This window comes from Eulemur rufifrons, chromosome 18 (genome assembly GCF_041146395.1).
Source record: "Eulemur rufifrons isolate Redbay chromosome 18, OSU_ERuf_1, whole genome shotgun sequence".
Classification (NCBI taxonomy): domain Eukaryota; kingdom Metazoa; phylum Chordata; class Mammalia; order Primates; family Lemuridae; genus Eulemur; species Eulemur rufifrons.
In genome coordinates, this window is record NC_091000.1 from 48,529,235 (window position 1) to 48,550,299 (window position 21,065).

At 37.3% G+C, this 21,065-nt stretch overlaps 1 pseudogene; it reads left to right on the top strand.

Moving 5' to 3' along the window:
* The first annotated feature begins 19,555 nt into the window (after positions 1-19,555).
* Positions 19,556-20,090, top strand: LOC138399175 (histone H2A type 1-E-like; annotated as a pseudogene).
* Positions 20,091-21,065: the final 975 nt, after the last annotated feature.

Consider the following 21,065-nt stretch of genomic DNA (forward strand, 5'->3'; position numbering starts at 1 on the left):
TTAACATTTTTTACTTACATTCTTTTTGTTTTTATATTCTTGACCATGGACTCAGCAATTTTTAACTCTGGCTATGTTTTAGACTTCCCTAGAAAGCTTCTAAAACATACTGATGCCTCGGACCCACTCTAGAGATCCCTAATGAATTGGTCTGGGGTGGAACCCAGAAACCACTAATTTTTAGATACTCCCCCAGGGGTTTCTAATGTGCAGCCAGGGTTGACAACTGCAGGACAAACTTGAAAAGTCAATTCTTGTTGCCTTTAAATTTACTTCTTTGGAAATTTAATTCAAGGTGATTAAAAATCTATGTGAAAATAATCACTGATAAATACCTTCATGGAGGTGGTTATTGGCTATAGAGAAGATCTACTGGGAATTGTAGCCACATGTTATAGAGTTCAGCACAGAACAGAATTTTGAAGCTGTAATCTACAGAATTAACATTTTCATTGTTTTTTATACATTGTAAAACATGGATGTTTATTTATATGGTTAAATTCTATTAAAATTACATGCTAAAATTAATAGACCATTTTCCAATTATTTAGATTAGGATAATTTCCATCAGATGAAACAGATACTTTCTTATTCTAGCCATTGCAGGAGATTAACGACTGGAAAATGAGTGAGGTTATCTAGAAATCAGGGAGAGTGAAGATAGAACTGGAAAGCTTCTACTGTGAGAAGAATAGATGTGAGGGGAGGCAATGTGGACACTTCTAGAAGGAACAGAGAGATAGTTTAGAGTGAGATATAATGAAAATTGGAAGGCGATGACGGAGGCACTTTCAAGTGAAATGGCAATTAATGTGGAGGAGAAAAATACAGAAGGTATAACAAGATGAAACAGTGCATAGCAAAGCATCACATATGAGAGATGTGATGCTTTCTACCTTTTGAGGGTAGAAAAAGATCATTTGACCTTCCTCATATTTCCCTTATTTTCTCAAGATACTCAAATAGGAATCATCAACCCTAGCAGAAATTAATTCTGGCTCCTACCACTTAAAACACATCTTTTATGTTGTCTCCATAGAGCTAATTCTGGCTTTGCAACTTTTCTAGAGAAGAAGTTTTTGCCATATTTAAAATCCCAATAGAACCACTAGGTCAAGAACCTTGGGCTAATTTAGCAAGTGAAGAGAATCTCCTAATGCAAATCAACAGGTATATTTGAGCAGGTGTTTTCAGGGAAACAGTGTCAGGCCCCTGAGAGTGACACTAAGATGAGAACGCTGGTCCTGCCTTGTGGCTATTGACAATACAGAGAGGAAGGGGACTTTGTAGAAAACTAAAAGAAGGAGAAAAAAAGAGAGATGTAGTATAATAGCAAATTATATTAATAATATATACAGACAAAAGAGAACCACCTCCCAAAAAAGGGTAGACAATCCAATAGAAAAATGGGCAAATGACTTGAATAGGAACTTCATAAATAGAGAAATTTTAAGTGGCCCAGCAGCATATAAAAAGATATTCAACTTCATTAGTCATTACAGAAATGAAAATGAAAACCACAATAAGATACTACTATATACTTAACAGAATAGCTAAAATGAAAGAAGATGGAAAACAAAATGTTGGCAAGAGTGTGGAGAAACTGGAACTTTCATACACTATAAATGTGAGTGCAAATTAGAACTTTGGAAAATCGCTTGGCAATGTCTCCTAAAGGTAAATGTACAATTCCAATGACTCAGACATTTCACTTAGAAATGCACACATACATTCATAAAAACATGTAGAACAATGTTCATAGGAGCACAAGCTATAATAGCCCAAACAGGAAACAAATAAATTGCCTGGTAAGTGAAGAATGAATGAGTAAATAAAATCATGATCTATTCATATAGCAATGAGAATGGACAGACTCCAATACACAACACCACAGATGAGTCTCATGAACACAAGACAGAGTGAAACAAGACAAAGAGTACATTCTTCTAAGGTTTATATAGAGTTTTTAAAAGCAGACAAAACTATCCTGTTAAATATCAAGTTAGTGATTTCCCTTGGGTGGAGGCGGGAGCCGTGACTGGATGGGGGTACTTAAGAAGGGCTCCTGGGGTACTGGCAATATTTTGTTTCTTGACTTCGGTGGGTGTGTTTGCTTTGTGAAAACTGTACATTTATGATTGTATACTTTTATGTATGTAAAACCTAAAATATTTACTTGAAACAAATCTAAAATTTCATCCATTTCAAAGCTTCTCTTCTCTCTTTGACTTAGGTCTAAACACTGGAGCAGTTGGGAAGGGGTCTTGGTCCTCTGCTTTCGTTCTTGGTCCTCTCCCCACTCCTCTTTTGCTGGATCCTCTAGCATCAGGGTAGGAGGGAAAGGAGTGGAACAATCTATCTTGGTAACTTTGGGATCAAAGTCTAAGTTCCCAAACAGCAAAATGAATGAGCTCAGGCTTCCAAGAAACATGACCCTGGAAGCATCAGTTGCCATGGGAGGTAAGAACAACAATGGCCCAGCATGTCTAGGTTTTTGGAGTTGCTGCTCTGACTGAATTCCTGACAGAAGGCATCTGTGTATCAGAGACTTTTAGAGTATCTTTTCCTATGTGATGGTTTGAGGAAGAGTTACCATTCACATTTCCTATTGGCTTCAGAATAGATGAACTCTCTCTAACCAATATTAATGGTCATGCAATTAATTCCTTTTCTCAAATAGATTATTGTCATCTACCTAATGATAAAATGATCTGCTTTTTCTCTTTGACTGTTAAATATTATTAATTATATTAACATATTGCTTAATGATGAGCTGTATCTTCCTTGAAAATTCTTTTTATATACAATAGGATTTGATTCACTAGTAGTTTATTTAGGACTTTAGCTGCTGTGTTGATATATGAGATTGGCTCTGTATGTGTATATGGGTTTTTTGTGTCTGGATATGAGGCTTAGGCCAATTTCAAAAAAAAGAAAAGGAAACTTTCCTTATTCTCCAATACTCTGAAAAAGATGAACCAGAATGGAATTTTTATAATTGCTATTTTTCTTCAAAGCCTTGATTTGTAAAGTTATGTAGGCTTAAATCTGTTTTGAGGAGAGTTGTTTGATAACTTTCTCAGTTTCCTTCAGTTATTGGTCTAAGGGGTTCTATATTTTCTTCAATCAATTTTGACAATTTATGTTATCTTGGATGATCGCCCATTTTATACACAATTTGAAATGTATTTGCAAAATATTCAAATACTTTACCAAATTATCTTTTTATAATAAATTCGTTGTATCTATATCTGAAGTTTTAGCTTTTTGTACTTCTGACATGATGCATCTGTGCTTTCTGCTTCATGAGACCACTTAATACTTTATTTAAGAATAGCTTGTCTTTTTTTTATTTTATATTCTATTAGCTTCATCTTTTGTCAGTCTTACCTCCTATATCTCTTTGCTTTACTTCTTATAACTTTTGTTTCAGATACTTAGTTCGTTCATTTTCATTCATGTTTATTTAATTAGGAAAGAGGTTAAGGCTTAGAGGAGGATTTCCCCTCCAAGTCCACTTTTATGGACAGATTACACTTTGTTGTGTTGTGCCTCCAAATTCATTGTTTGCATAATGCTTTATTTCTCAGGTTAATAACTTACAGAGTAAAAAGTAACTGTTGATTCCCTCCTTACATACAATGGGGAAACTGGCACACTGAGACATCCTAACACCTCACCCAAGTACAACCGCCTTGATTTTATTTCTGCTTTCTAAAAATTTTATTCTAGCCATTTGCAGTCAATGTATTTAGTTTTGCATTGAGTAATTTCCATTAAAGATTTACAGCATTTGTATTCATTCTATTCGGTACCATATTGTCACTGTTATTTGGATATAATTCCAGGGCTAGAACTAGGGTGAGGCAACTTAAGTGTCGAGGGAGAAATATTTAAGGAGGCACTGTTTCTCAGCCTCGTGCTAGCACAGAAATGGCACATGAGAGTGAGTGTCTCCTTAATTTTGTGCTCCAGACACCTCTTGTGCACCTTAGCCTAGCCCTAGCCAGTGATTTTTATTATTATTATTATTTTTTTATGACCAGGCCATCCCTGACCTTTCTTCTCAAAACATTTTAATTTTTTTTTTTTTTTTTAATGGGCAGCTGCCTCCCTGTCAGGGAATCATTCTCAAAACATTTTAATGGAGATTTTTTTTTGGAACCGTACTTGGATAATTCCCTCAGTTCCAGAGTAACTGAGAATTCCTTTCTTAGAACTCTATACTATCATTATGGAGACCTAATACACTAAAATACTAACTTAGCTGGGAACAGAATTATTGTTTCATGATTTTTTTTCTTCAAGACAAGATTGACTTCCTGCTAGTCTCTTCTGGTATATAATATAATATAAGGAAGTCTAGTCAGCCAGCTAATTTTTGTAGGAGAGGTACGTTTAGGCTGGGTGCTATAATATTTTATTTACCCTGAATTTCCATACTTTTACCAAGATATCCCAAGGTATTAATCACTTTCACTTGATGTTGCCTCAAATATTGTGAGTAACTTGTTTTTCAGCTAGAGTTTTCTTCAATTTTGTTTCATTTAGTGATTCTCCTCAATTTGTTGTGTTTTCTTTACTGAGCACTCCTCGTCTATTTATCTATGTGGTAGAACCTTATTGTCCATCTTCTAGCTTCTGCTGACTTCCATCCTTGGACCTTTTGTTTTACTTTCTCCATGGACTTCTCAGTGGTGGAGGCAGACAAATACTTTCCAAGGTCTTTCTCAACTTCAATCAGATTCAGCTTATTTCTTAAAATTTGACAAGAATGTACCTATGTCCACGATATCTCTCCCCCAACTTTAAAAAAGGAAAGGCAGCCATACCTTATTTTGCTGAAATGCCTGAAGTGTCAACACTTCCTGGTTGTCAACAAAGGGATAATTCCAAATATTTGCTTGGGGGAACCTGTTAATAATTAACACATTCACCTTGGCTCTTGGTTTACCTGCCTTTCCTTGCCTCTGTGTGTGTTTCTTTTTATCATAGGAGAATATTGGCCAGAGTGGAAATGTTCTGAATTTAGAACAACTGAAGCAGGACAGGATAGGGAACTGGTTCTTTCAAATGAAGCTGGAATATTTTCCCAGAGCGCCAAGTTTCAAGTTACCCTCAATAAATTTGGCATGAATTATACAATAAGTTGTTTAAAACTTGTATTAAAATTAAATGATGCTGTGAAATATTTATTCTATTATAGTCATTTCTCATCTTATTTCATCTTTAATATGTTTAATGTTTTCTTTTATTTATAAGAAAATTTATATTTTTGATGAAATTTTAGATGTCAAGTTAAAAATGTTCAAGATGTCCCTAAAGTTTTCAAAATTCTTTTACTTTGTACACAATCAAAAGACTTTGAAGACCACTTGTGTGTACAAATTGTTTGTTTTTAAGTATTCACTCTAACATTTATTATTTCTGGTCTTTAAAATTTTGCCATAGCATTATTTGTTAATTAAAAATTTTATTTAATATTACCAGTTCCCCTTTCCTCTCAGCCATTGTCATATTTTGATTTTTATAATTTACATTGTAGAATATATGTTTGTTTTGAGTCTTTTAACAAAGTTTTGGGAATTTTAGGAATTTACTTTCTTGAGGAAATTTCTTTAAAAATATGCCAATCTTTTATAGCCCATGATATTGATTTCCTTTTTTTATATAGAATTTTTTTTTAAAGTTTGTATCCATGAGGATTTTTGTACTGTACTTACAGAAACTGGGTTGGTTAAGCCATAAGTAGATTTATTCAAAGAAATTGAGGTGAGGGTTACTCCAAGGACCAAAGGGAAACCTTAAGAAACAGGCAGACTCAAAAGGTCTTATATGCAGAAGCTTGCTTCACGATATGTCACACAAAGTGGGCAAGAGATAGTTCCCCAAAATAAAGTTGTAATGCTGGTAAGAAGGGGAAAGAACTCTTGGAAATTGGTTTATATAAAATTTATTTTTTCTTTTTTAATTACTGTGGAATAAGACCAGTTCTACCTAAGCCAGATGTTTGCCAAAATAAAGTAAGGATAGCTTTTTTAGGGGACTCCTTCTTGTTCCAAGTGCCACTACAATTCTTAGGACCTAAGCTATACCCCAGGATGTCAGTTTATATGATCAATTAGTTCATTTAAATGACTCTAGTGTGCAGACGGAGCAGAGTCCATAGGTATTCCTCGCAGGATGAATCCAATAGCTTTCGTCAACTTGAACAGCTTTCAACTGTGTTGAAACCACTTTCAGGGTCCTGCCCCTTTCAATATGTGACTCTTCAGTTCCAGAAAGTGCTCCCTGGTCTTAAAGGTGAATTATCACTAGTGGTCCAGCATTATGGACCCACATCTAACCCTATCCCCTGGGAAGACTATCAAAGAAATTGGTGCCACGGACACAAGCGGAAGGTGCAGTGAAGCAGAAAGGCTGGCATCACGAAGATCAGTGAACAGCCACCTTTCTTACAACTCTGTAATTACCCAGGAGCTTGAAAATCCAGGCCTGTTTGACATTGAGAGCTCTGATTTTTGTTGGGGTTCTTGGAACCAATCCTGAAGCATAACTGTTTAGGCATTTTAGAGTCTGGTACAGATGGCTGCTGGCACACACAGGTTGAGTGTAAATGGGTCTTTGGACTCACATATGGATATAAGGAGGCGCTAAATAAAATGTGTCAAATAGGTTGGGAATGGTGGCCTACAATATTATTTACAACTAAGCTACAGTGAAATTGAGGAACTCTGTCTTCTTATGCAGATATTATTATTCACATATTTCTTTGAAGTTTATTTTTACTATTTTTTATATTGAGTTCTTTTCAACAGTTACTTCTCAAGTTTAGTCTTTAGTCTTAAGATTAATGCTCTCCATGTCTTTCCAGAAACAAGCATGTTGCTTTTGTTATAACCTGACCTTCAGATGGGATTATTCTGTTTTGCACTTCATTTACCCATGCTTTGAGGCACTTCTGTGTGGCTGTGGGTGAGGTGCTATAGGTACAATGACAAGTGATGCCTGCGTTGTTCTTATCACAGAAGTGAATACTCTAAATGGGGACTTATACTCCTACTCCAAATATATATATCACACACCTGCCATATGCCAGGCACCACTCTAGGTGCCAGGGATACAATAGTGAACAAACAAATGCTATCTTAGCCCATGTGAAAGGGAGTAAGACAATAAATAAGTAAAGTGCATATTGTGCAGAAGAGATAAATGCTAAGAAGAAAAATTAAGCATGGAACGGGGGCTCATTGAAAGGGTGATATTTGGGTAAAGTCCTATGTATATATGTCCTTTTGGTTCTGTTTCTCTGGAGAACACTGACTAATATACAATGATTTTGAGAAAGACATAAATTGACATGTTTATGGAAGTTATTAGTTTTTTATTTGTCATACTATTGAAGGTGCTGAGAGCCTTCTTAGTGTGCATTTAGTGTTTTAAGAGAGCTTGTGGAGAAATAGCAAACAGTTAGGAGAAAATTTGTCCAAACTTAAGCCTTGCTTTAGTTCAAAGGGCTCCACTTACAAGTTAGGAGGTTAATACCTGGCATTTGAATCCAAATGAAGGCTAATAAGACTAATTAATTAAAAGCTTCCAAAAACACAGCTGTGCACTGAATAAACAGAGCTGCCATGCTCTCCAAGTATGCATGAGTGGTGTGCATAGGAGACAACATGAAGTTAACTCCCACTTATCTTGCAGGTTGCCCCATTTTTCTCCTAAAATCAATAAGACACCAGCTGAGCAGCTTTTCAAGAGTCCTAGTTAAACACAGCAGCCGCATTTGGAAGGGGTTGCTCTCAGTTGGCAGTGCCTGACTACACTGTGAGTTGAACAGGCCCTGTACCTGGATCCATCATGCCTAGTTCTCCTGCTTCCCCAGTGATCCTGATGCCTGGAAAGGAACCCCCCATATGCTAGAAATCTGGGTGGGTTCTACTGTCTGCTTTACTGCTGAAAACCTTCATTGGATCTGGGCTTTTCTCTATTTCTATTTGATTTGTTCTCTATTACATAATTTGGCACTGAATCTGTCACTGCTGCTAACTCAGCAATTCCAAGGTCATTGTCCCATTGCCTCATGGAAAGGATTTCATAGCTTGTGCCATCCTCCCTCCTTCTTTATACTTTGATTTTAGCATTGCCATTTTTCTTCTCAGTCATTGCAGCTCTCTCTCTTCTCCCCATGTCTTGTTGGCGTCCCACTAACTCCTCCTTTCCTTAGACTTGTTTCTTCCTTGCTGTCATCATCCCACGTGTCCAGAAACAACTGCCATCTTAATTCTTTGTAGGCATCAAACCTTTTCTCTAGTCATGATATGTAATCCCTGATTTCCAAGTCTGCACAGTCTTCATGTATACTTTCTATTGTGCATGCTTTCTGCTGTAGTTTGGATATGGGTTGTTTGTTCCCACCAAATCTCATGTTGAAATTTGATCCCCAATGTTAGAGGTGGGGCCTAATGGGAGGTGTTTGGGACGTGGGGGCAGATTCCTACTTAATAGATTAATGTCCTCCCTGAAGGAAGGTGAGTGAGTTCACATTCTATTAGTTCCTGTGAGAGCTGGTTGTTAAAAAGAACCTGAAACAACCTCCTCCTCTCTCTTGCTTCCTCTTGCCATGTGATCTCTGCATGTGTCAGCTCCCTTTCGCCTTCCACCATGAGTGGAAGCAGGTGGAGGCCCTCACCAGAAGCAGATGCTGGTGCCATGCTTTTTGTACAGCCTGCAGAGCCTCTTTTCTGTATGAATTGCCCAGTCTCAGATACATCTTTACATATACAAATGGACTAAGACACTTTCCCACCTGGAAAACGCATGCAAAGACTTCCTTTCCTAGGAAGCCTTTTAAAACGTTCCCAGACAGAATCAGTCATCTAAAAGTCATTTTCACATCTTATTTTAGTTAAAATTCTGTACTTTTATTTGTTCTACACGAATGTAACCTCCTAGAGTATGTTAACCATCTTTTTCTTTCAGTTTAGTTCTTAACAAATAGCCTGACACAAAATAGATGTGTTATAACAATATTTTGGTGAATAACTGAATGAGTATTTCAAGATTCCCTGGTGCTTTTAAAGTTTCATGAGACTAAAGGAAATAAAACATCTAAAATACTTGCCTCAAATTTTATTAATATCTGTTCTATGATATCAAACCAAATAAAAAATAAGTGAGGTAAAAACTGACCTGGGAAATACATATAATTGAAAATTTTTGGTGTGAAAGGATGATGAATATTGGACAATTTTTCCTGTTTCCCCAAATTTATCTTAAATAGCAAGAAAAAGAAAAATGTGTATGTATATTAATTTATTTTAGAATAGTTAGTACACTATCCTTTTTGTTAAAAAGAAAAAGAGTGTTTTTCTTTTTAAATTGTCTCTGGAAAGATGCACAGGAAACATTACTCTGGTTTTTTCCAAGAGGGAAATGAAGGACTGGAGAAGATGGCTAAGTAGTGTTTTGTTTTTGTTTTTGTTTGTCTGTCTGCTTGCTTTTTATGATTTTCTTTTGCAGATTTGAATTTTAAATGACATGAATGTGTTACATGTTCAAATAATAAATATGTTTAAATAAAACTTTTCTTTTAACATACATAATATTCAGTACTAAAGAATTCTGAATTGTAGAGCCAAAGAGTAGTTAGTAGATTACCTCATTTAAATTAATATTTATCAAAGTATAATTTATATCCAGAAAATTACACATATGAACATCTACATTTTCTCAAATTGATACACCCATATAATTAGCTCCCAGATCAAGCAGGTAGTCACTATTACAGGTTGAATACCCCTAATCTAAAAATCTGAAATTCAAAATACTGCAAAATCTGAAACTTTTTCAACACTGACATGACACTCAAAGAAAATGCTCATTAGAATATTTTGGATTTTAGATTTTCAGATTTGAGATGATCAGTATAATGAAAATATTCCAAAATCTGAAAAATATTCAAAATCTGAAGCACTTTTGGTCCCAGGCAGGTTGGATAAGATACTCAACCTGTATCAGCTAATAAGACCCTTCACAGGCTCTTCTAGTTCTTTAGCCTGCCAGGTAGCCTCTATCCTGATTTCTAATAGCATTATCTTTTTTTGTTTTAGGATAATTTTAATTCTCAGAAAGTTGCAAAAATAGTACACAGACAGTACACGAGAGTTCCTGCATATTTTTCACCTAGTTTCCTTCATTGTTGCATTTTACATTATTATGGTAATTTTGTCAAAAGTAAGAAACTGACACTGATACATTTCTATTAACTAAACTCTAGAATTTATTTGAGTTTTACTAGTTTTTTTTTATTAATGTTTTCTCTGTCCCAGGATCCAATCTAGGGTACTACACTGTATTTAGTTATTATATTTCCCCAGTCTCTTCTGGTCTATGACAGTGTCTCAGTCTTTTCTTGCTTTTCATGAACTTAAGAGTCCTGAAAATTACTTGTTTGTTTTTCTCATGATTAGACTGGAGTTGTGGGTTTTTTTTTTTTTTTATTTCATCTTATTGTTATGGGGGATACAGAATTGCAGGTTACATACGTTGCCCATGTACCGCCTTTCCCCCCAAGTCAGAGCTCCAGGCGTGTCTGTTCCCCAGATAGTGCGAGTTGCACCCATCATGTAGGTATATATCCCTCCCTTCCCCACCCCCCCTTCCCGAGTCAGCACCTTCAAGCCTTACCATTCCCCAAACGGTGCGCAATGCACTCATTGTGTAGGCATACACCCCTCCCCTCCCCCACCCCCCACCTCAGTCTGATATCCGATTGGTGTCGTTCCCAGATGTGTATTTAGGTGATGATCAGGGAAACCAATTTTCTGGTGAGTACATGTGATGCTTGTTTTTCCATTCTTGGGATACTTCACTTAATATAATGGGTTCCAACTCTCTCCAGGAGAACCATAGAGATGTCGTATCTTCATTATTTCTTATAGCTGAGTAATATTCCATGGTATACATATACCACAGCTTACTAATCCAATCATGTATTGATGGGCATTTGGGTTGTTTCCACATCTTTGCTATTGTGAATTGTGCTGCTATAAACATTCGGGTACATGTGTCTTTGTTACAGAATGACCTTTTTTCCCTTGGGTATATGCCCAATAATGGGATTGCTGGATCGAATGGCAGGTCTACTTGAATCTGTTTAAGATACCTCCATAATGCTTTCCACAGGGGTTGCACTAGTTTGCAGTCCCACCAGCAGTGTATGAGTGTTCCTGTCTCTCCACACCCACGCCAACATGTGTTTTGGTTTTTTTTGATAAAGGCCATTCTCACTGGGGTTAAGTGATATCTCATTGTGGTTTTGATTTGCATTTCTCTGATGATTAGGGATGTTGAGCATTTTTTCATATGTTTGTTAGCCATTCTTATATCTTCTTTTGAGAAGTTTCTATTCATGTCATTTGCCCACTTTTTGATAGGGTTGTTTGATTTTTTCTTGCTGATTTTCCTGAGTTCTAAATAGATTCTTGTTATCAGTCCTTTATCTGATGTGTAGTATGCAAAAATTTTTTCCCATTCTCTAGGTGGTCTGTTTATTCTCATGACTGTTTCTGTGGCTGTGCAGAAGCTTTTTAATTTAATCATGTCCCATTCATTTATTTTTGTTGCTGCTGTGATTGTCTTGGGGGTGGGTTTTTGAAATGATACCACTTGGATGTCAAGTGATTCCCAGCATTGGGAATTACTTTCCTGTGATGTGCTTATAAAAGGGCTTGGAGTAGTGAGTTTGGTCTGTTTGCTCTTCCATCTCTTCTGCCACATGGGAATGCAGTGTTCTTCCCCTTTGGAGGATGCAGCAACAAGGCACTATCTTGGAAGCAGATACCTGGACGTCACCAGACACCAAACCTGTTAGCACCTTGATCTTGGACTTCCCAGGTTCTAGAACTGAGAGAAAAAATTTTCTATTATTTATAAATTATCCAGTCTGTGGTATTTTGTTATAGAAGCATGAAATGGACTCAGAATAGCTCCCCAGTTCATCATTTTCCATGCCTCTTAGCTCCACCTTCTGGGAAATCTTTCCTTTTCCATTATTCTTCTTGGCCACATTTGAAGAGGACATTGGAGCTTTTGCCCCTCCGTAGGAATTGAGCAACTTTCACAATCCATCTTCTGCCAAAAAAAAAAAATTGGTGTTCCAAGGCAACATTTTTAGTCCCGAATAGTCACAGTTTCTTAAATCATTTCTCAATTGAGAGGAAGTTTCTTCTTCCAAACATACAAGTCTAGTTATTCTGAAACTGGTCAATTATTTTCTGGTCTCATGTATTTTTTAAGAACATTGTTAAATGCAACCAACAGTAACAAAGACACAATACTAACATTCAGTATCTCAACCACTTCACCTAAATCAAGAAGCTCACCAGATTCTTCATTTTCTCCTCTTAAGGCAACCACCCATCCTCCACATAGAATATACCCCATCAACCTAGGTCCTGAAGGGAAGAAAACGTGGAGTAGGGCTGCAGCCAATCTCAATGAACATGTAGTGTGAACAAGATATAGACTTTTATTTTTGTAAGCTGTTGAGATTTTCAGTTTATCTGTCACCTCCAGGCTGATATACCTATTTCCAGCCTTTTGGCTGTCCTCCTCATTCTTTTGTTTCATGGTCTTTGGATGCACATCCAGAGCTCACATCCACTCTCAAAGCAGAAAAATGCTTATGTGTCCTTGGCCAGAAATGTGTATCAAGACCCTATTTAGTTACAAGGGAGTCTTGAAAACTAAGTTGTTAGCTTTTAGAGTCTTTTTGTTTTAAGTAAATATAGATGAGTAAAGGAGTGGGGATCTTAAAATGGAGTTTGGCTCAGCCAACAAATAATGTGAAACATACCACATTATCCTTGCAAACTAATCTGCTGTTACTTGGTTTGTACAGTTTATACACTAACCTCATTGAAATACAGCTTATTTCTCTAACACTAGAGGTAAATGAAATAGGCAAAACAATGAAATACAGGTCATATTGCATTACCTTCATTGCCTCTATTATTTTTCCATGGAGCAATGAGAACGAAGTTATTTAATTTTTTTTGTTATAGTAGTATCCCACTTCTGGTACCAATTTCTGAATTAGGAAGAGTTAGCTAGACTATACAGTGCTAACAAATACACTACAAAATCTCAGTGGTTTAAGAAAGCAAAGGTTTATTTCTTACTGACATCACCATTCAGCGCACGTTGTTCAGTGGAGGCGTGACTTCAAGGGATGATGAGAAATGAACAGTCCAGTATCCCAGGAAGAGAAAAATGGGTTAGTCAACATATAAGACTGCCTTTTGCACAATAGATCAAATACCCAGAACAGTTCCCAGCAAGTTATCTAATAACTGTGCTCCTCAGTTTCCTCATCTGTCATGTGGGATAATAATTGCTCTGGCCCCAGAGGGTTGTTGGGAGAGTTAATGACTGAGTTAATATATGTAAAGCACTTTGAACAGAGCCTTTACCATATTAAATGCTGTATGTTTAATATTAGTGATTTTTTCTTTGCTATTAACAATGTAGCTATAAATATCCTTGCATATACTTTAGCACACAACTGTGCAAGTGTAACTGCAGATAAAAATCTCTTGAATTTATAAGTCAAAAGTATTTGTATTTTAAACGTTAATAGACACTTCCAAATTGCTCTCTACAGAAGCCTTTAACAATTTACACATCTATCAATAATTTATTTCACTGATTATTTCTTTACATTCTTACCAAAAATGTGTTTTAAATTTGGGCCAGGTGTAGCGGCTCACGCCTGTAGTCCTAGCACTCTGGGAGGCCAAGGCAGGAGGATCACTTGAGGTCAGGGGTTCAAGACCAGCCTGAGTAAGAGCAAAAATAGAAAAAAAAAATTACCTGGACATGGTGGTGCATGCCTGTAGTCCCAGCTACTGGAGGGCTGAGGCAGGATGATCACTTGAGCCCAGGAGTTTGAGGTTGCAGTGAGCTATGATGACCCTACTGCACTCTACCGAAGGCTACAAAAAATAAAAAAAACTTTCAGATTTCTGAAATCCAAATGGTGAAAATGATCTTGCCATTTTAATATACATTAAGTTAAACATCTTTCTGTGAGTTGTAAAATTTTTCACTCTTTGTCTAACTAAACATGTCTTTATTTCACTCTCACCCTTAAATTATAGTTTAGTTATACATAGAATTCTAGATTGAAAAGTTTTTTTCCTCAGCACTTTCAGGATATGATTTTATTTTTATAGTTTCTGTTGTTGCTAATGTTAAAAATTATAACTATAAGTAATGATACTAGTTAAAGGAGAAAAGAACCATATGCATCTTTGTAGTTGCTAAATAGGTAGATGCTAATATTTTAAATTTATTTTTAATTAAAGCCTGTTAGTAACATGAGAGTAATATACGTAAAATAAAGCTACATATTATATTTCAGAAATTCAAGTTCACTATTATGACTATTTCTTTTATCGTTTCCTCAGACTATTATACAATGCTTTTAGAGAAGAGATTTAACTACTGAAAGTAATACAGCAAAATAATCAAATGGTTTGTGTACACGAGTGGCTCTTCCATGGCACTTTGGCAACTTTGCAGATCTGCACATAGGCCACACAGGCTCAACTGCACTCTGATCCACCGTGGCACAATGCCCTGTGATCTTCCCAGGGACATGGAAAGAGGTAGGTTTGTGAAAAATCATCACGAGGCCATTTATCATCAGCCTCCACATCTAGATAGAAGTTACCTACACAGACAGGAAGCTGCTGTGAGGTAATTTCTCATCCACCTCCTCTCCAGTTTCAGCGAGGCATAGGACATTCTACATCTGCCCTTTGGGTACAGATGCAAGTTATAAAATTGTATAGCTGTAGTTTGGAGTTGGCTCCTCAATGACAGAACAGCCTATTTCTTGTGTCGTTTGTCATCTGGCCCTTCCAGTTCCATGACTTCCTATGGAACTAGGGAAACAGGGGTGGGATACTATGTTGATTTTGCTTTCATTATCTGTATAAATAATAAACTATGCTATGGACTGAATGTTTGTGTCTCTCCCAAATTCATATGTTGAAATCCCAACCCCAACTGTGATGGAATTAGAAGGAGGGATCTTTGGAAGGCAGTTAGGCCATGAGAATAGAGACCTCATGAATGAGATTAGTGGCCGTATAAAAAGACAAGAGAGAGTTTTCCTACCCTCTCTGCTTTCTGCCATGTGAGGATACAAGGAGAAGGTGGCCATCTGCTAATTGGGAAGTGGGGCTTCACCGGACCCTGAATCTCTTGGCACCTTGGTCTTGGATTTCTCAGCCTCCAGAACTGTGAGAAATAAATTTCTACTGTTTAAGTCTATGGTAATTTTTTATGGCCATCCAAACTAAGACAAATGGCCTAACGTTTGGACTATCTCCTTCCTAGCTAAATATATGAAAATGTGGCAAGCTAGTTTTGCAGCTGCCACTGTGCTACTGCTTAGGGACTACTTACATGCTTGAAAGCTTCTGTTTACCTGGAAAATCCTACAGGAAAACCTGGAAAACTGGAATGATAGAATTCAGCAAAGCAACCAGATACAATATTATAACACAAATATTGATAGCATTCATCCATAGAAAAGCAGTTAGAACATATAATGTAAAAATCTCTTATTATATCCACACCCAGATAAGTTAATGAACAAAAAATGCCTTAAGATAAACTCCATGAAAAAATGTATACAGCTCCACGAAGAAAACCATAAAGCTTTACAGAAGTACATAAAAAGCTTAAATACCTCAAAGCACCTGGCTCCTTTTTTTTTTTTTTTTTTTATTTCATCTTGTTATGGGGGATACAGAATTGCAGGTTACATACGTTGGTCCTGTACCGCCTTTCCCCCCAAGTCAGAGCTCCAGGCGTGTCTGTTCCCCAGGTCGTGCGCATTGCACCCATCATGTAGGTATATATCCCTCCCTTCCCCACTCCCCCCTTCCCGAGTCAGCACCTTCAAGTGTTACCACTCCCCAAACGGTGCGCAATGCACTCATTGTGTAGGCTTACCCCCATCCCCTCCCCCACCCCCCACCTCAGTCTGATGTCCAATTGGTGTCGTTCCCAGATTTGTATTTAGGTGATGATCAGGGAAACCAATTTTCTGGTGAGTACATGTGATGCTTGTTTTTCCATTCTTGGGATACTTCACTTAATATAATGGGTTCCAACTCTCTCCAGGAGAACCATAGAGATGTCGTATCTTCATCCTTCCTTATAGCTGAGTAATATTCCGTGGTATACATATACCACAGCTTACTAATCCAATCATGTATTGATGGGCATTTGGGTTGTTGCCACATCTTTGCTATTGTGAATTAGCACCTGGCTTCTTAAATGGCAAATCAAAAGTCTATAAAAATGTCTATTACTATCTATATTAATCTATAAATCCATTGCAATTCAGATAAAACTTTCTTAAGAACTTGAAAGACAAAATGTTTGTATAGCTCAACTGGAAGCAAAGATGATTCCAGAACTTTCAAAGGGAAGGTGCCCTACTGTGGCCAAAAATATGTTAAAACTAAGATATAAGATGATAGCAATGGAACCCAGAAAAAAAAATAAAATCCAACAATTATACAACATGTTTCTAACCTCAATAATTAGAGAAATTAATTCAGGCTGTTCACACTAACATCGATGAACCTTCACTAAATTATGTGAACTGAAACCACTTTTGGCCACATGGTAGGGTTTTAAAGCACAAACATACAAGCATATACTATCCCTCATTAGGAAAACCAGAAACAAAATAGGAACAGGGACAACCCAATCTTTGATTGGATGAAAAGTAAAGAAAGAATGTAAATGAGTTGATCAAAGTCAACTCTGATCGGATGGTGTTCATACTTGTTAGGAACTCCTCAGAAAGCAAAAGGCAACCATGCAGTCTAATATCTGAGTGTGGCCTATACCAAGAGTACTTTGAAAAGATTCTTCCCACCGCACCTAAATTTTATAGGTCTCAGTTTCAACTACTTGAGAGAGATTGATCTTAATCTAAGTCCACAAGAAATGATGCTGGTCCAGTTTGGGTCACATATCCACTCACCCACAATCAACTGTTGTTTGAGATTGCCTTGTTGAGCCTACTCTGGCTTGAGCAAGAATTATCTGATCTGGGAAAGAAAAGTGATCCTAGAAAAAATGGCACTTGTATTGAGACACCAATGTTTCCAGGACTGACTGAAAACTTCAGTAAACTGGAAAAATCTTAAAAAAAAAAAAAAAAAGAAAAAAGAAAAAGAAAGAAAGAAAGAAAAACAGAAGGAGTTGGACCAGCAAACTAGGAAACAGATTAAACCAAGACAACATAAGAGATTGAGAACATTATGAAGATGGTATTTAAACCCTGAAGAAAAGCTTCAAACATAGCATGAAATGACATTTAAAGCCTCTAATAAAAGTAAGGGAGTAGAGGCTATCGCTTTATAAGTGTACATTAGAGCACATGCACACAGTACTATACAATCTTGAAAACAAAAAAACACAAAGTGCCTATTTATTCATAAGGAAAAGTGTTAAAGCTGGGAGAAAATTTAAAATTTCTCTTCCTGCCCTACCTTGCCCCCAGCTGTGTTAACTTACTAGTTGATTATGTGATTCACAGTCAAGGAATTACTAGCACAACCAATAAATTAGCAAAAAAATGCATTAACTAGAACTCTAATTTTAAAAACTTAGATGGCTCTAAAAATGTCTTTGGTATATGATGTTCAAGTTTTGATAAAAGAAACTCACTGGGGCAGCTAGTATAGTTGGTAATAGCACATGGCGTGGTTAGCCACCTCCCCAGGCAATAAGAAGCATTCAGCTTTTGAACCACCTGGAGATAATGGTCCATCATTTGTTGTAATGGGGCAGGAAGGAGGCCTCACCAGTGATCCATTGCAAAAGGAATTTATGATTCACATGACCTTGGATCAGATGCTAGTATATCTGCTTCAACATCCTAAAGGTTAGTAGTTATTCACTTAGATTCTCCTGCAACTGAACTTCTGTTTCTCCCATCCTTCTTCTTGGTCTTAACGACCAAGGCTTGTTGGAAATTATCCTGATGCAATGGAGCTTCCAAGTTTGCTATGTAGAGCCAGGCGATCCATAGAACCGAAAAGCTCATAGACCAAATTAAGATAATAGATATGCACAATTGGTTAAATAAATTTAAAATCTACTGCCAGAACCAAGGGGGAAAACTGAGAACAATTTTACAAACTTAGAATAGGGAGCAAATAAGATGGAAGGACCATAGGATTGAATCTGGGATATGTAATGTTCAAACATCCTGTCTCCCTCTCTGCCACATTAACTTTCCCTGCTGATGGTGTAGTTACAAGGACTGTCATTGAGACTCCAACAAGGGAACCCACAGACAAAAGTTGACATAGGAGGGGATAATGGCACACACTTGCTTTATGGGAAATACATGCTAAACAGCTATGGGTTTTGTTTCTTTTATAAAAATTGAAATATTGTATATGTTTATGGTGTACATGATGTTTTCATGTATGTATACATTGTGGAATGGCTAAATCAAGATAATTAACATATCTATTACCTCACATATGTATCTTTTTTTCCTGGTGAAAACATTTAAAATCTACTCTCTTAGCAATTACCAAGTATATACTATATTGTTATTAATTACAGTCACCATGTTGTGCAATAGATCTCCTGAACTGAACTTATTCTTCCAACTAAAATTTTGTATGTTTTGACCAACATTTTTCCAATCTCCTACAAGCCCCCAGCCTCTGCTAATCACTGTTCTCTCTGCTTCTGTTAATTTGACTTTTTTAGATTCCACATACAAGAGTTTATGTAGCATTTGTCTTTCTGTGCCTGGCTTTTTTTACTTAGCATAATGTTCCCCAGGTTTACCTATGTTTTCACAAATGACAGTGTTTCCTTCTGTTTTAAGGCTTAATAGTATTGTGTTTCTTGAACAGAGAACACATGGTGACAGAATGAGTGTCCTTAGTAGGTGGCTGAATCAAGGCCTCAAAAATACTGGGTGCTCATATATCTTAAGTGTACCCTGGATATTTAGTGTCTGTTGTATATTTAGAATATTATAAGTATTTTCTGTCCAGGTGTCTCATGTTTACTTCAGGCCCCATGAATGTTAGGTATCTTTTGGTCCTTCCGTTTCTTAACCTACATATGATCTACTTATTAACTACCATCAATACATAAACATATCTTATGACTTTCATACATCTACATCCCATTCATTTTTTTGTCCTCTATAGAGGAAATGAATATTCTCAACTTATAAAAAAAAATACAAATTACACATGGCTTTCTTGGAGCTCTTTCCAGAGATTGTAGAACACTTCAAAACCCCAGGTATATCAAAACTCCTTTCTGGATTCCTTGAAAAGAGAAAGAGTGTCTACAAATGATAAGGGGAGTCCTGCAGATTCTTTTATTTAAGTGAAGCCTTAATAACACTAAAGTCTGATTGGATTAAACCCAATGGAAAAAGCATATGAAAGTGTCTGCCAGTTCTACTGTGCTTGGCTGAGGCACCTTCAAGAAGTCAGCCAATAAGAAAGCTAACTGCAGGCTTCTGCTAGTGTGTGTGTGTGTGTGTGTGTGTGTGTGTGTGTTTAAGGGATAGATCCCTTATTCACCTCTGATTTTCATTTTCCCTCTTGCATTAGAGGGCGCTACGTCGCAGAAGATGCCTGGTCATGGGTAGCAGAGAGGCAAGGCTCGCGCTAAAGCCAAGACTTGTTCTTCCCCAGCCGACTCCAGTTCCCCGTGGGCCGTGGGCACCGCCTTCTCTGCCAGGGCAACTACGCGGAGCGAGTCAGGGCAGGGGCGCCGCTGTACCTGGCGTCGGTGCTGGAGTACCTGACCTCTGGGATCCTGGAGCTGGCGGGCAACGCCGCCCGCGACAAGACAGACATCATCCCGCGCCACCTGCAGGTGGCCATCCGCAACAGCAAGGTGCTCAATAAGCTGCAGGGCAGAATCGCCATCACGCAGGGCAGCGTCCTGCCCCATATCAGGTAGTGCTGCTGCCCAAGACCGAAAGTCATCATAAGGCCAAAGGCAAGTGATTGCCCCTAGATAAGCCCAACAGATGGCCTGTTTTTCAGTAGAAAAAGGAAAATGAAACCAAAGGCTCTTTTATGAGCCAGCCACAAATTCAGAGAAAAGTACAGGCAGATACTGCAAAACAGAATTTCAAGAAAGTCTCTCCATTCCTTTCATTCATTACCTTGATAGTCTCCACTTTGTCTTCTTCAGTAACATTATGTAACAGTGGTTTCCTTAAAAGTGAGTTCAGCATTGGCTTTTCATACAAGTTGTAGTTTTTTGAAAGATAGTATTCTGTGGTATCCAGGAAAGCACTTTTAAAGCACTTTTGTTCATTTGGGCTGTTTTATTTACAGTGAAGTTACAATGAATCTGTCAATTGTTGATTAATTCCTTTCTTTGAGCCTAACGTATGTGTTTTAATATACCATATTTGGCATGTTAAGATTGTATTTAGTTAGCCTTTAGATATTTTAATATAGGAAGCTATGTATGTGTGAATTGGTTTAAGGTTTCACTCTGTGGGCTCAGTTTTTCCAAGAAGTCTCCTTCAAGGGTGGTCAACCGGGATGAATGTGAGAGTCACAGGCCAAAGGAAGCTCCTACATGAGCCTCTGTCTGCCTCTTCTCTGCCAAAGCCAGACTCTGCTGAGTCCAGATATGGAGAATCCTGCAAGGTCTTTAGCTTATATTTTTATGGAGGGTACCCTAATCTTTATTTTTAAATGAGGATGTGTCTAAACCATTGATTTAGATTGATTTCCTCTTGCCTTATACTAACTGTAAGGGTAACAGTATCTTGCCTCTGGAATGCTGTTGCATCTGCCAGGAATGAACATTCGGTGCAATGTGATGGTTAGATGGTTTCATAAATGTCTGTACCTGTGGCAGATGTTGGCCTAAAACTTGCTTTTATTAAACCTAACTCTAGACCACCTTAAGCTTCTTTGGCAGCTACCATTGCTTAACAAACAGAACCTTAGGTCAGTTCCCAG